The following is a 16,631-nucleotide window of genomic DNA, read 5'->3' as shown; positions in this document are numbered from 1 at the left end:
CATGGTTAACAACTTCCTGCGCTCCCTCTAGTGTGCTGAAATAGTAAATACTTGACTGAAGTCCCTCCAGCCTCTACTCTGCCACCTTACCTGGGAATGCTTCCACGTCTGCTTGGAGCAAGTAGAAACAGCAACAATAAGGTTTTTGACTGAACATCAGAAGAAAAGAAAAGGGGTTTACATTACTATACCTTAATTGGCCCTACCTGGAGGCTTTGCTGGGAAATGAAGAGGAAACCTATGCAGTGGGGGGACGTTCTGTTTCCTCTCTTTGAGGCAGGAAGTGTGTATGTATGTGTGTGGAAGGGAACATATAGCAAGTATGGTGCAAATAACAGTAGTGAACAACACTGTAGGAAATGTATGAATGTGTAATGCTTTGTTTTTAAATGCAACTCTTTCTTCACCATTATACTCTTCCTCTCTCCTCTGGTTGTGTCAACATTCACACTGAAAGCAGCATTCAAATGCACAGATGTGTGGCCAGTTAGCAACTAACTTGCTGCCTTTGAAGCTAGCCAGCAACGATTTGTGACATAATGGTAAATAGGTTAGCTGATGGCCTCTTGTGAACTTGCAGGAATATGGATGAACATAGCTGTGTGATGATGTGCCACATTCTGCTGTGCTGTGTATTGATCTTGTACGGAGCTTGCCAGAGTTTCTCATTTTTAAAAAGCACAAGGATTTTTCCAGTCTGCTAGAATCCAGAGCAATTTTCCAGGTCAATTCTGAAGTTGCCACAGGCCAGGATCAGGAACTGGTGGATACAGTCATCTGAATAATCCTTCATTTAGAAATGATAACACTGCCTGTTGGCACCATTGTGAATAAATAATTAAAAAGCTTATTTAGCCCGGAGTTTTGTAATTTGGCCTTGCCAGCAGCTGTAGGTTTACTGGCACCGTTAAAGAGTAATTATTATTTTTGGTACATCTTTCTTGAGATTTATATTGGGCCAGTGTATTCCATTGGCTCTGTGCGTGTGGGAGTGGGGATGGACATAGAAAGGACAAGGCACTTACTACTACTGTCAACAAAGGGAATTCTTCTTTCAGTTCAAGTGGTAGAGTCCTTTGTTTTTGGAGATGAAAGACCATAGTTCTAATTAGGGCTGTCAGTTAATCCCAGTGAACTCACGTGATTAACTCAAATATTAATTGTGATTAAAAAAATTAAACGTGATTAATCACAGTTCTAATTGCACTGTTAATAGAATACCAACTAAAATTTATTAAATATTTTTGAATGTTTTTCTACATTTTCAAATATATTGATTTCAATTACAATCCAGAATACAAAGTGTACATTGCTCACTTTATATTAGTATTTTTATTATAAATATTTGCACTGTAAAAATGATAAAAGAAACCGTATTTTTCAATTCACTTCATACAGTACTATAATACAATCTCTTTATCATGAAAGTGCAACTTACAAATGTAGATTCTTTTTTTGTTACCTAACTGCACTCAAAAACAAAACAATGTAAAACTTTAAAGCCTACAAGTCCACTCAGTCCTACTTCTTGTTCAGCCAATCACTAAGACAAACAAGTTTGTTTACATTTACGGCAGATAATGCTGCCGGCTTCTTATTTACAATGTCACCTGAAAGTGAGAACTGGCGTTTGCATGGCACTTTTGTAGCCAGCATTGCAAGGTATTTATGTGCAAGGTATGCTAAACATTCATATGCCCTTTCATGCTTTGGCCACCATTCCAGAGGACATACTTCCATGCTGATGCCACTTGTTTAAAAAAGTTGAATTATTTTGTCCTGAACTCCTTGGGGGAGAATAGTATGTCTCCTGCTCTGTTTTACCTGCATTCTGCCATATATTTCATGTTGTAGCAGTATCGGATGATGACCCAGCACATGATCATTTTAAGAACATTTTCACTGCAGATTTGACAAAATGCAAAGAAGGTACCAATATGAGATTTCTAAAGATAGCTACAGCACTCGACCCAAGGTTTATGAATCTGAAGTGCCTTCCAAAATCTGAGAGGGAGATGAGAGGAGCATGCTTTCAGAAGTCTTAAAAGAACAACACTCCAATGCAGAAATTACAGAATCCAAACCACCAACAAATAAAATTAACCTTTTCCATCTGACTCAAATGATGAAAATGAACATGTCAGTCTGCACTGCTTTGAATCGTTATCGAACAGAACTGTCATCAGCCTGGACGCATGTCCTCTAGAATGGTGGTTGAAGCATGAAGGGACATATGAATCTAACACATCTGGCACGTAAATATCTTGCAACGCCAGCTACAGTAGTGCCATGTGAACACCTTTTCTCATTTTCATGTGACATTGTAAACAAGAAGCGGGCAGCATTATCTTCTCCAAATGTAAACAAACTTGTGTGAGCAATTGGCTGAACAAGAAGTAGGACTGAGTGGACTTGTAGGCTCTCTAGTTTTAATTTGTTTTATTTTTGAATGCAGTTTTTTTTCTACATAATTCTACATTTATAAGTTCAACTTTCATGATAAAGAGATTGTATTAGAGTACTTGTAAAATGTGAATTGAAAAATATTTCCTTTGTTTTTTATAGCACAACTATTTGTAATCAAAAATAAACATAAGGTGAGCACTGTACACTTTGTGTTCTGTGTTGTAATTGAAATCAATATTTGAAAACATAGAAAACATCCAAAAATACTTAAATAAATGGTATTCTATTATTGTTTAACAGTGCGATTAATCGTGATTAATGTTTTTAATCGTTTGACAGCCCTAGTTCTAATCTAACTTGTGTGTGTGTGCCTTTCTAATAGCAGTTATGTCTGTTGTCTGCCACATATGAATGAATTAGTTACTACAGAGGGGCTAAGTTATGCTTGTTGAGGCTTGGACTGGTTGCATTGCTGCTCTGAACATTGTGTGATGTTTGAGTGAAACATTTGAGAAGCACTCCATTTTTGCCAATTATAGAAGTGCAGCAGCACCTCAAATCCCTTATGTCTACACTGCAATTAAAAACCCACGACTGGCCCATGCCAGCTGACTCTGGCTCTGCGGGGTTGGGCTCAGAGGCCGTTGAATTTCAGCGTAGACGTTCAGGCTTGGGCTTTAGCACCCTGCAAGGTTGAAGGGTCCTAGAGCTCAGATTGCAGCCTGAGTCTGAACTTCTACCCCACAGTTAAACAGCCCCTTAGCCCGAGTCAGCTGACAAAGGCCAGCTGTGGGTTTTTAATTGCAGTGTAGATATACCCTTTGATGCTAGCTGAGAGTGAGCTCCCAGGAGTGCTTCAGCAGAGTCACAAACATGCTCTCCCCCATTTGGAATATGGAGTATATAGCATCTGGGCCGAAGACCAGATGAGTGTTTGGGCCAGAGATGACTAACATTTCCTCTTTGGCTTTCTTGAGTGGCAGCCATATAGCCTTATTACTGCTCTATGCTCATCTCTGACTAGCCTCTAAGCAGCCTTCACTGGCTGCTGCTAGAGGCTCAGCAGATAGTTTTTGTGCAATTAGGAGAGCACTCCTTGAAAAATGTAGTTTCCTATCCTACTTATACTTTAACAACTGCCTGGAACCTCTACTTGTCTTTACATCCTTGCTGTGATATTTAGGACACCAGTCTGGGAATACCAAAAAATTATGTGATTTGGCTAAAGAAGTGGATTCAATGTTATAAGTATATTTTAATGACCCCATTATTAAGATTTGAAAATCTTCTGCTGAGTGTTGTCAGTAACCTGATTTCACCTTTTAAGGGATTGTTGCCATATTAATAATCACACTAATGAGAACTGACACAAGAGAAGTATTTAGAATGTATAAAGACAAAGATCCATTTAATGTTAGCTTCATACTGTGTGTTAAGCCAGTGTCTACCCTTTCTCTAATCCATGCATTATGCTGAGAGAGCATTTAGAATGTTTGGCCCTCATGGTCTGAATCTTCAGGTCCCTCCTCTCTTCATCAATGTAAGAGCAGAGTATTTAGATTCAAAGACCCAGTGATGTTTACAGTCTCCATGAATAGATAAATAGCCAGCTGTTAAATGAGGAATATCTTTAAATTCATATCACCTGCTATTTACAAGAGGCAAATATTCACAAAGTGCATAAAAATATAGGAATGTGTTTATTATCATCACAAGTAATGTTTAATTCTGTCCAATAAAAACTATAGCTGAAAACATAAGTAAGTATACAGATTATGAAGAAAACATGCATCACTTACTATCAAACCATCTGAAGATCCAAAGGAAGACAAGACTGATCATAGACTTTTATGTTGATATCCTCTTTCTGCCAAGACAGATTGAAGTTTGATCAGTGTCTTGTTTAAGTGCATCATCACTGAATTACTATAAATTGTATAATTATGGTAGCTCAAGAAAACGCCAGTTACTTTTTCTTAACTGTGTATATTTTAGCCAATTCCTCCCACCCATCCCAAATTTTACCAGTTTGCCTCATGTATTTGGACGCCTTTTACTAATAAGTACAGAATAATAATGTTTATTTTATGTGGAATTTTTAATCCATAGATGACAAAATGCTTTACAAAAGTAGATAAGTTTCATTAACCTACTTGACAGATTAGGTAACTGAGTCATAGAGCAGTTATGTGAATAACCCGAGGTCACACCGAAACTCAGTACAAGAGTTAGGACTAGGACCAGGCCCCTGGCATGCAATCCTGGCCCATTGGAGAGTGTCATAGTCTTGCCGTTGACTTCAGTGTAGTCAACATTCAACCCGTTCTCACACCACTAGGCCCCAGTTGCAGAAATCTGTTACATACCTTCACCTCTGCTTGTGGAGACTTTGGGTCAGATTCCCAGCTAGTGTAAATTATACACTGACTTACAAAATCTGAGAATCTGGCTTTTTTTGTTTACATTGTAAGTAGCTGAACTTCCTGTCTACAATAAGTTTCTTCCCAGATCCTCTTTTCAGTATCTTTACGTAGTTTGTATTTCCCGCAAATGGTACTTTGTTGTACCAAGATGTTACATTTCCCTTTTTAATGAGTTAAGTGTGTGATGCTTCCAGGGGCTGTGCAAGGTTGTGAGGCACCTCGCTATCACCTGCTCTTAGCGTTAAGAAGCCTTTTCTGTGTCTGATGAGGGTCAGCTCCCAACCCCATCTGCCACTGCCAACACAAGCACTGCCCTCTAGGCCTTGCAGGCCCTTCTGTCATTCTGCAGGTTAGCGATAGGCACACTCCAGCCCTCTGAGCAGCTCCCTGGAATGTCCAGTCCCTGTTCCATTGGACACTTGAAATGTTCATAGATTCACTATGGGGACAGCAGGGGTTGGATGGGGGAGGAGGCCCAGGGGAGCTGTCAGGGAGCAAGAAGTAGGGGGGCAGGGGCGGATAGGAGGCGGGGGCCGGGCCACGCCTCTCTGTTTGGGGAGACACAGCCTCCCCTAACTGGTCCTCCATACAATTTTGGAAATCCAATGTGGCCCTCAGGCCAAAAAATTTCCCCGCCCTTGATAGTATTGCTCACCTAAAGTCCTTGCTGTACTTTGCACCCAGGCTGGCTGTGACCCTTCTTTCATGCTGTCAGTTTGCCTCCTAGGTGAAAGATCCAGTGTGTCTCTGCACTCCAGTATATACCAGACCAGTCCTTTGTCTTTGTTCTTAAAGAGGACACCCCCTGCTGTCTCTTTCATCCTGTAGATTTCCTCTCTTGTAGGTTTCACAATCACTCAATTCACAGGATGGGTCAGTATACAAATAAGCATATAGTATGAGGCATACAATACACAAGTGGCCAGACAGGAAAATAAGTGTCAGTTACCTGTTAGAACATTTCCAAGTTATGTCACCTCCTGGTGACCTGCCTTAACTCCAAGACCTGGAGAGCATCATTTTCAGTATAGTTAAATAACTCCTTGAATATTATCCATCCATACGTTTCACAATTATCATCATCAGTGGGCTTCTGGCTCTAAGCAGAGACCTTACATGCCAACCTTCCGTGAACTATTATGCAGATATCTAACCCCGGGGATCCCTGTAAAACTATGCAGCCCCTGTACCCTCTGCTAGTTGGCACCAAGGGGTCCTGAACCACAAACTGGAATTTCACTTTGGCCCCTATTTAATAAAGAGCATGGAGAGAATCCATAAAAGTCAATCAGATTTGACCTAAATCCTATTGACATGTTCGATACATATCTTCTCTTCCTGTTAAGCAGTTAGTTGCTGTAACTATGAATCAAATATATAGTATAATTCAGAGATGCTAATGTATGAGTATTTGATAAAGGAAATAAAATATTTCAGGTGTGGGAACTTTAGGAACAGAAATGACAAGGGAAGAGAATTTACAAGATTAAACAGTAAAATCTGAAAAGAAAGATAAAAGGCTGATCGTTGTTCTGCAGTTGAGAGCATTTTCAGTCAATGCCATCCACACTAATACTGATAGTTTTTGAGAGTCCATTCTTCTGTTTCACACACAACCATACATCTGAACATTGATTCACTTTGGGGACACACCCTAGATCAGTTAGGTCCTGATCCAAGGCTATATTGAAAAAATCAGTGGGAGTCAAAGGCTTCAATTCACGTCCTTTTTTCCCTCTCTCACTGATTTCTCTCCCTTTCCCACCAATTCAGTTATTAAGTTAGGGCCCTATTGTCTGTTACTGAAAAGAGCTGCAAAAGTGGCAGCAACCACAGTCTGGTTCCAAACCATTACACAAAGGAAGCAAAGAATCTTTGTGTAAAGAGATGATGACTGAAAATGCTAATTCCTCATATACAAGGAAAGCAGTGTGTACACCACTGGGACATAATTGCAATAAGCAGCCTTTGGAACCGATTAAATGAAGTAAAAATCAGCTCTTAGCTGGTTATTAGTGTGCAAACACTAGCACCGGAGATATAATGTATTAATTTAATTTCCTTAATGTCACTAATTGTGTTGGGTTCGTTTGGTATTGATGTAGCTGTATGTACTTTTATGGGATTGTCGTGTTTAATGCAGCACTAATTTAACAGGACCATATTTTACAGTGTTACTCAGCTGTGGCTGAAGTCAGAAATAGCATCAAGCAAGGAAAAAAATAATTTAGTCTTCAGAAAATAAACAAGAGACCAAAATGGTGAGTTTTGATATGAAACAAGACTATGCATATACATGATTGTGTGGTCAATTAAAAGCTTTGGGGGATTTTTTTTTTTCTGCTGTGAGATTGAATTAATCTTGGAACATTGCTCAGAAAGTGCTTTGTGCTGGTCAATCAAATACACCGTTCATAATCATTCTGATTCTAAGTACTGTCAGAGAAGTGCATCTCAAATTGCGAAGTCACACCAATTTGCTAGCATGACAGGGTCAATTCAGAGCCAGGTGACTAGTGCACTGTAAGTAGCATCAAAATATCAGAGTAAAAAAATTCTGAGGCCCTTCCTCAGTAGCAAAGAGAAGAGAAACCAGGAATTAGGAGTATTAGGAAGGCTTAACTAGGTGTGTTTTATCTCAGGCTTGTCAGTTAGGATTTTCTCTAATGCCAGAGGGAAGTGTTGGATCAAAGGAGGAGATAGCATAAAAATTATATGTTCAGTGATAGTAACTAGGGAATCTATCAATGGCTTCACATCATTATCTGGGATTAACTGCGGTTTTGATAAACCTAGTGCTGTATGTGCTACAAATTGGTTACAGTATCTTTTTTAAAATGTTGTTTACCTGGGAGGCAAGATAATTGGCTATAACTGATTCTTACAGTACTGTATTTATGCTACTTTGAATAACGATAGGGATTATTTGTAGGTATTAGGGAACTGTTGCACTGGTCTCAGACAGACTGTGAGAGGTTGTTAATTTGGCTTAGTCAAGCAATAGTGGTATAATATTGCTGTGTGGTACCATTTGTTGCAATAATCACAAGCAGTATCCAGTTTGTGCATGCTTGTAGCAGGATTGAAGCTACCCAATAAGGATTAACCAAATGAATAATTAATGGTGCTAAACATCTGGGTCTGGCATGGGTTTTCTGTAAGGCTTCTCTGATCTCAGATGTACTTATTAAAATGATAACATTCGTAAAGCACAAATGATGATGCTCATATACTGCAAAGTCATTGGTTTATTGTATTCCTTATTTTGCTGCCTTATCAGAGAATACAGCTGTGAGGAGGCAAGTCCCCTTCCTAGTGAGCAATCTATTACTTGTGACATCCTTCTTCAGTTACCCTACTTCCCGTTCTGCAGTTAAGAGTTTGTCTGTTTTTGATCTGACTGGAAAAAGGAGTAAATCGGTTATTCTTTTGTTGTTAAAATGTCTTTTATTTTAAATAATCCTAGGTTCAGAGTACCCATGAATCACATTCTGTAAACACATAGACCCTCAATTAATTAATTAAAAGAAAGGCACATGGGATTAGCACACCTGTTGTTTGCGTGTATTATAATGTAGATATCTTCCGGTGTGTGGGAAGAGCTAACTGCATGTAGAATTTGAAGGCATTGAAAAATATTTTGTTTTCATAATCAACAAATAATATAAAGATAGCTTGTGCATATCCACAGACCCAGTGCTAGATCACCTGGTTTACTAAGACTACTCTATACACTGCCGATGCAGACCCAGATCCAGTCAGAAGAAGCATGGAGGTGGTGTACCCATTCTTTTCCCTTCAGAGTTCAAATCCAGGAAAGGCTCACTTGCCACAAAGCTCTGAGAGTGTACCACTTAATCTGTGAGACCAGAGACAAATCAAACACCAGCATTTTGCTAATCTGTAAATTTCTGAACATTAAAGGCTTCCCAGATGATCTGATCAAGATGCTGTCTGACATGATAATGAAGTTTACAGAATTAATTGTTTTGGGGGTCTTCAACATTTGATGTCTCCTCTGATATGGCATATTACCAACCTTTCCATCTTTGATTTCTCAGAAGTAATCTCTAGTCCACTTTTATTATTTATTATTGTATGCAATCTGGTCAAACCAATCCGCAGCATTCTTATCAATGGTGTTCAAGGAACAAAGACCTCCAGGAAGTTGAGTCATTTTGGAGTCCTCAACAGTGTGTGTCATGGTTTGTGGCTGCCCACATTGACATAGTGGGCTGTCTCTAAAACACCACCAAAATTCCGCTGGAGCACAAATTCCATGTCTGGTACAAAACCAGCTCCATTGCTTTCATGGTAAATTATACCCGGGTTGACACTGCGTGGGGTCCGAGACAAAATAATTATTTGTCACTTTCTCTGTGGACCATGAAGCTTGTGACATGTCCTCTACCGTCAATCCCTCACCTGGTAAATTTATCCATAACTGGCGCTGTGAGGACAGACAATCATGGTAGATTAAATAAGTCTTTAATTAATGGTAGATGTGGCATGTCACACAATTTTGTCACAAGCTTTGCTATGCTTTTCTCTCTGGAAACACTTGCGGGGGAGCAATATTGCAGAAAACCAGTAACCAGGGTACAGGAATTGATGTAAGTGTGCAGGAAATAATATGCATGGTGCAATTAAGTTGTATGTTGATCATCTTTGTGTGAGATGAGCAAGCCCATTTTGGAGTGCAGTACTCCACTGCTGAATAACAGAGTGCCAAGGCTGAAGTGTGTAACATTTGGGCATTGGCACCCCATGTCATTCCGGCCAGTTTTCTGAGCAGGTTGCTGTGCGTTTTGACCTTAGTTGCTGTCTTTGTAAGATGGTCACAATATGTGAGAGTTCTATACAACTTGATGCCTAGATAGACCAGGTGTGAATCATACTTTATTTGCTGACCATTGAGAACTATATTCAGCTCTCTGCCCGCTTGCGCATAATGTAAGCGGAAGACACTTGACACAGTCTTACTTCCACTTGGTATCACACACCACCGATGACAATAATTGGTCATAGACGCCATATCTGCATTCAGAACACACTCGAGTGTGACTGAGTGCTGAGGCATATGTCATCTGCGTAAACAAACTTGCGAGACCCAGTATATGGTAGATCATTTGAATGTAAGTTGAATAATGTTGGAAATAATACTGATCCTTGTGGGAGGCTGTTCTTCTGGTGCCTCCATGTATTTTTTCTATCACCAATATGCAAGTGGAGATGGCGATTTCTCAGAAACGGAGCCATTGGACATACTAACCAACTTGGCATAGTTCTAGACGATTTCACCAAGAGGCCCATGTGCCAAACTGTATTGTATGCTGCTGTCAGGCCAAGGAAAACTGAACCAGTCTTCAGCTTATGTTGAAATCCAATTTCGATGAAAGTTGTACGTTCCAGCACTTGATCACATGTACTACGACCATGGAGAAAACGAGCTTGCTCTGATGACAGCATGCCTTCCACAGGTGGTGAAATTCTTTGTGAAATCAGATACTTAAGCACATTAAAGCAGATGTTTAGAAGTGAAATTTGTCTGTAGCTCAAAGACAAGTATAAATCTTTCACAGGTTTCATCAAGGCAATGACCTTCGCTTGGTGCCAGATTCTAGACAGTCTAGATTCCCACATAATTCTGTTGAAAAACCAAATGAGCCATTCCTGAGTATGAGGACCCAGATGTTTCATGAATTCAGGTGCAATTTCATCATATCCATGATGTGGATACATGTTTTTAAGTCATTCAGCACTTTATCCAGTTCCAGACTAGTGAATGGCTCCATCTTACTATCGGTTGAATTGCTCCTTAGGAAACACTGCCACTCATCATGTACCTGTCATTTGACAACTCTGTTAACAGGAGCTTTGGTGACCTTCAGCAGATGACTGGCAATCTGATTTGGAGTAACTGCTGGCCTGCTTTGCGCACAGAGACATTGAGCCACACCTAGTCAACGAATTAAGCTCCAACTCTTCCTGCTTGACGGGGTAAAGTATGTATAGAAAATTCTACTCAACCAAGAGACTGAGGGGTAGAAGAATTGGTAAAACTCTATAACCATTCCCTGACTATCACTAAAGGTACTGTAGTACTAAAGCACCCCCTCTCACCTTGCCATCCACACATATTCCTTTGGTTCTCAGATAACCTGCAACATAAGAAGCAGGAAGGAAGGAAGAAAACTTGATCAGAACTGGAAAAAAATGCAGACTGGTTCAGGCAAACTCATACCCTAAGAATTCATTTGAACTTATGCAACTGCTGTGATGGAAGCTAAAAGAACCTAATTCTGATCACTCATAGAGGCAGCAAAGTCCTGCCTTTCAGAAGTCTTCTGGGCGGTACTCACTTTGTAAATCCAAACTTCTCTGTAGTAATATCCAGAACTGAATGTCTCTCATTGTGGGGAATTACCATCCTTTTTTGTCACAGTAGACGACCTGCATCTGAAATGACCTTGCTAATTTCCAGAAACAACAAACCAGACCCAAGACTGGAAATACAGTGCTCCATTCTCAAAATTTGGACAACAAGGAGTGATGGAAGCAATTACAGCAATCAGGGCTACCACCTGGAACTCTGTTCCTTGCACTTAGGCAATATGGCTTCTGCAGACAGTTGTGTCTTATTACCTCCTTTCCACACTCGTGCAGTTTTATAATTGTGACAGAAACTTAGCATCATTCTGAGACTTGTAACACAAGCTAATTGAGACACTAGCTAAAATAGCCTTCAACACCACTTTCTCTGCCTACAACAACCTGGTTCAATGCCAACGAATTTTAGGCCAGGACTAAGACTGCACAAGCTACTCTCATGAATGACCTCCTCCTGTCTAAAGACAGGGGATGTACATTGTACTCAGTCTTCTGGACCTCTTGGCAATATGTGATACTGTCAACTACCAACATCTTCTATCCCAGCTCTAAGAGGTTGTAAGAATGAATGTGTCTCAGGCAGAACTCAACTGAGAGCATCTACCCTGTATCTTAAATGCAGTAACATTGTGGATCAGTAATAGGAGGCCTATATTGCAATGCAGTTCTTCATAAAAACACATGTAATAGAAGTTGCTACTAACTCTCCTAACAAATAAGCAGCTTCCTAAGATGTTAACAATCAAGCAGAGCTAGAGATATTTGTAGTGCCCATTGATGTCCCATGTTCATTATATTCAATCTTCTCTGAGGGTATAGCTACACTTCAAGCTGTAGGTGTAATTTCCAGCTCGAGAAGACACAACCATGCTGCCTCTGATCAAGGTAGGGCACAAAAAACAGAAGTCTACCGGTCATGGTGTGCGCAGCAGGAGGGGCAAGCTGTCCCAAGTATGTGCCTCAGGTTTCAGACGGGATTGCGCTTGTTCCCCTCCTAAGGCTCATGGCATGGCAGCTACACTTCTATTTTTAGTCTGCTAGCTTGAACAGAGCTAATGCAAGTATATCTCCTTGAGCTGGAAATTAACCTCCATCTTGAAGTCTTAGCTGTATTAGCTTAGTTGCTGTATTAGCAAAGATAAAAACGTTTAAAGGCTATTAGCCCTCGTGCTTCTGAATTTAAAGCCAACCACTAACTAGCAGGGGTGAGGAAGAAATTCCTTCCATATACATGTTATTGCATAATTATAGGCTGTGTTTTACACCTTCCTCTAAAACATCTGGTATTGATTCGTTATGACCATAACTATGTTCCTGTTTTGGGGCATGAAGGATGGCTCTAGCCCTACCATACATCCTTGTCTTGCACTATAGTCAGCTGAGCCAATTCTTTTCTCAGTCCCTAGGCTCAATCAAGACCAACCTATGTAGGGTTCCCTTGTTGTGGAACTCCTTTGTGAGTCCTTTGCTGGCTGCCCTTAGAGCGCACTGTGAGTCCCATTTACTTCATTTCAGTTGGCTTGTGACTATTCTCCCTTCTCTTGATTTTGCTTCTGCCCCCTTGCCCCTCCCCCCAATTTGTTTCTTCTGATTCCTATAACAAGTTAGGACTTGATCCTCTTGGGGATGGTGTGGGTATTGGTCTCTTTTATTTCTGCCTGATCCTGTAATATTTTTATTTGTACTGGGGGCCATCTTAGCATGGTGTTTATGTGTTTAGTTGGCTTTTCTTTGGATGTACAGTGCGTGGCTGCGTCACAATAGCAATTCGGTAAATGGATTACATGTATCAATAAAGTGTCTGTGTTAAGCCACTAGCAGAAGATTGGAATACTATAGTTATAGACTTCTGTTTACCTGAACTTGATCCAGGCCGGTCTGTTTCTGATCATGGTTCCTTTCACCTAATTTCTAAAAGACCTAAACAGCTTTGCAAGATAGATCTGTCAAGCTACTTGCTCTCTCAATTTCCCATCTACACTGATCAACTGAGCGTGATCTTTGTTTTGCTCAGGTTAATTTTTAATCTTATTTTCCTGACTTTCATGGTTGAGCTCCTCTATCACCTATTATAGTTCATCAGTATTTTCTTAGAACACAGTGATTTTGCCTGTGAATCTGACGTGGTTTTCACCTGCTTTCCGTATATGTGAAGCCCCTATTTTGGTCCTGACTGAGTGTCTACAGCTGTTTTGTAGACATGCCTGAAAGCAGTTGAAAGAGGTGGTGTATGTTTGTTTTGCTCTTCTTTCTGTCGCTAAACTAGAAGTCTTTCTAGTTAAGTGTCTGGTATTCTTCACTTTTTTATTTAGCATGGGAAAGAAGTCTGTTTTGAAAAATGTTTTCTGAAAGCCATCTTCTCTTTAATGGTTTAAATCCAGTGCTGCAATGAATCAGTTACAGTATTTGGTAAAGAGGCATTAGGTTAAATGTATTCCTCAAGGGCCAGATGTATCCCTGGTGCAGCTCCATTGAGCTGACTATAATTGATTTACTGAGCTCCAAGGAATTACTCTAGGGATGAGTTTGGCCCTTTGTCTGCATTCTCATGTTTTAGTGATATGTCAGTCCTCTGCTCCTCAGGCCTTGCATCCTTTGTGCTGATAATAAGTGACTTCTCCATTTACCGCTCTGTTCATTTTCTTCACTGCTTGCTTGTTTTTCATTTAACTCTTTTTATACCTTTAGAAGTACACTGTATGTCCTGAAAATGACATTCTCTTGCGGTGGAAGTAAGATTTGAACTGTAGAGCCCTTTACAGTTAAATCATTCCCTTTGTGAATTAGACAGAGCTGTGAGGCACATAGGTTTATTTATGGTGGCGGCCTCAGGCTTCAGAGCCTAGACTCTCCCTGGCTCACTAAGTGTGTTCAATATAAAGGTACTAGGGAAATGGACTTCAGAAGATTTGAATCAGATGGAGAGCATTATAGCACCTTGAAAGACTTGTTACAGAGCCCATTAATGTTGCTGTTTAGTGCTGTTAGTGAGACATACTTCCTTAAACCTTTTCTTTTGGTAGCATTCTAACACTGACACCATAAAACTCAAAAACATTCCCAAAATAAATGAAACACAATAACAAAAAGATTTGAAAATACTTACGGCAATGTTCTGTGAGAATAATATTTTAAAATAGCAGTGATTTGGCTATGTAATGTCTCCTAGTCCAGGGTAACCAAGACTTTCTTGGTTAGGCTTACGCCCATATTTTTCTTCTTTATACCTTACGAAAACATTTTGAATGTTCATATATTTGTTGTTCACACTTATTTTATGGCCCACTACTTGAAATCTAGTTCACTATTTAACATAATTTTGTATTAATTTTCCAAGTAATAATATAGTAAACAATATGAAGCATGACAAACTATACTTCAAAGACTATGAGATCCATAAAGAGCTCATTGAATGTTACTGGGGAAAAATGACCCTCAAGATCAGGGGTCTCAAACATGTGGCCCACGGGTTGCATCCCTGCGCCCGCCCCCCCCCAGCATTTACCTAGAACGGCTCCAGCCCGGTGCACACTGGGGGCAGGTCAGGCTCCCTGCCTGCCTGCATGCCTTGCCCCCACGCCGTTCCGGGAAGCGGCCAGGTCCTGGGGCGGGGGGGGAGGGGGCACAGGGGTCTGTGTGTTGCCTGGCCGCTCCTCCAGGTACCTCCCCCGAAGCTCCCATTGGCCACAGTTCCCAGTCCCCAGGGGTCAGGGGACAGGCCAGGGACCTTCCCCTCTGGTGGGACCCACAGTCCAGGACAACTCGTCCTGTATCCAATAGGGAATTGGGGGGATGGGGGGAACCCGGGCCCGCCCTCTACTCAGGGTTCCAGCCCAGGGCCATGTGGATCACAGCTGTCTACAGTGTTTCTTGTAACAGTTGTGTGCCAGCTACAACTCCCTGGGCTACTTCCCCATGGCCTCCTCCCGACATCTTCTTTATCCTCACCACAGGACCTTCCTCCTGATGCCAGACAGCATTTGTACTCCTCAGTCCTCCAGCAGTACGCCCTCTCACTCTCAGCTCCTTCCATGCCCTTCCCTGACTGAAATGAGGTCCTTTTTAAACCAGGTGCCCTGATTAGTCTGCCTGTCTTAATTTATTCTAGCAGCTTCTTAATTGGCTCCAGGTGTCCTAATTAGCCTGCCTGCCTTAATTGGTTCCAGCAAGTTCCTAATTGTTCTGGAACTGCCCCTGTTACCTTACCCAGGGAAAAGGGACCTGCTTAATCTGTGGCTAATATATCTGCCTTCTATCACTCTCCTTGCAGGGGAGATACCATGATCACGAAGGTGGTTTTCCCAGGGTGACCCCTGCGATTTCCCCAAATGCGGGAAACTCAACTGCCTAATTTGTGGTAGTGGGGGACTGCATTCGCACTCTCCCCTGAAAAAAGAAAAATCACTTTCCTGTAGCCATCTGGCCTGACCTTGTCACAACGTATACCATGTTATGTGTGCATATTAGCAAAGTCAGAGTGCGTCCTGCACTTGGAGCCGAAGGTGGCGAGGTTTGTGGTGCTTTTTAGGGCTTGTCCACACGGGGAAGTTATTGAACAGCAAGCCAGGGTGTAAATTTAGAGTTCCCTAGCTGCACCACACTATCTCCCCATGTGGACATCTTTACTGCACAATAAAAGTATCTTTGAGTTGTTTCGCTTGGTACACTTCAAGGCGTATTACACTAAAGCACACAAATAATAAGAGAATTAAGTAGAAATTTCTTTTCCTCACTACAGACTTCTGTAAATTTGTTCAGAAATTCTGTAGAAAGATTATTATTGTCTGTTTAAATCCTGTTTGACTTGCCTGCATAGAGCATATCATTGAGTTTCCTTTTTATGTTAAAATTAGTATGAAAATAAGCAATTTTTTTCATGCTTTGAAAATATTATTTATTATTATAGCACCTACGAGCCCCGTCATGGACCAGGACCCAATATAAATTTATCAAGATTTCAAAAACTACATATGAGTTAATTCAAGAATGTTTGCAGTACTCTGTGTATTGTACTGTAGTTCTGGGTTTGTTTGGAATTTCTTCAGTGTTATTGTAGAACTCCTTTCCTGCTGAGAAATCTTTACCAGTGAATTATCAAAGACCTCCATCAGCTACGACTCTGAACAGTAAACAGATTGTTGTTGCAGTTTTACAGGGCAAATGCCTGAGAAACTTTATTGATACATGGAGCCAAGAGACACCAACCATCAAGTTTCACCTCTTAAAACTACTTAAAAGCTTAAGTTTCATTTAAAAACTACTTGCTTACAAAATCAGACATAAAAAGACAAAAGTGTTACAGCACACTGTTACTGAAAAATTCCTTACTTTCTGATTTTTACCATATAATTATAAAGTAAATTGATTGGAATATAAATATTGTACTTACATTTCAGTGTATAGTATATAGAG

The 16,631-nt window shown here is 40.6% G+C and overlaps 1 protein-coding gene and 1 pseudogene across 1 annotated transcript in view; both read left to right on the top strand.

Annotated features, from left to right (window-relative positions):
* The window catches only part of SV2C (synaptic vesicle glycoprotein 2C), a 168,423-nt gene that overhangs the window by 28,124 nt on the left and 123,668 nt on the right, over positions 1 to 16,631 (top strand). The window lies entirely within an intron of this gene.
* Positions 15,475 to 15,608, top strand: LOC144265486 (U1 spliceosomal RNA; annotated as a pseudogene).

This window comes from Eretmochelys imbricata, chromosome 5, assembly GCF_965152235.1.
Source record: "Eretmochelys imbricata isolate rEreImb1 chromosome 5, rEreImb1.hap1, whole genome shotgun sequence".
In the NCBI taxonomy this organism is placed as follows: domain Eukaryota; kingdom Metazoa; phylum Chordata; order Testudines; family Cheloniidae; genus Eretmochelys; species Eretmochelys imbricata.
This window is presented reverse-complemented; position numbering and strand designations above follow the sequence as displayed.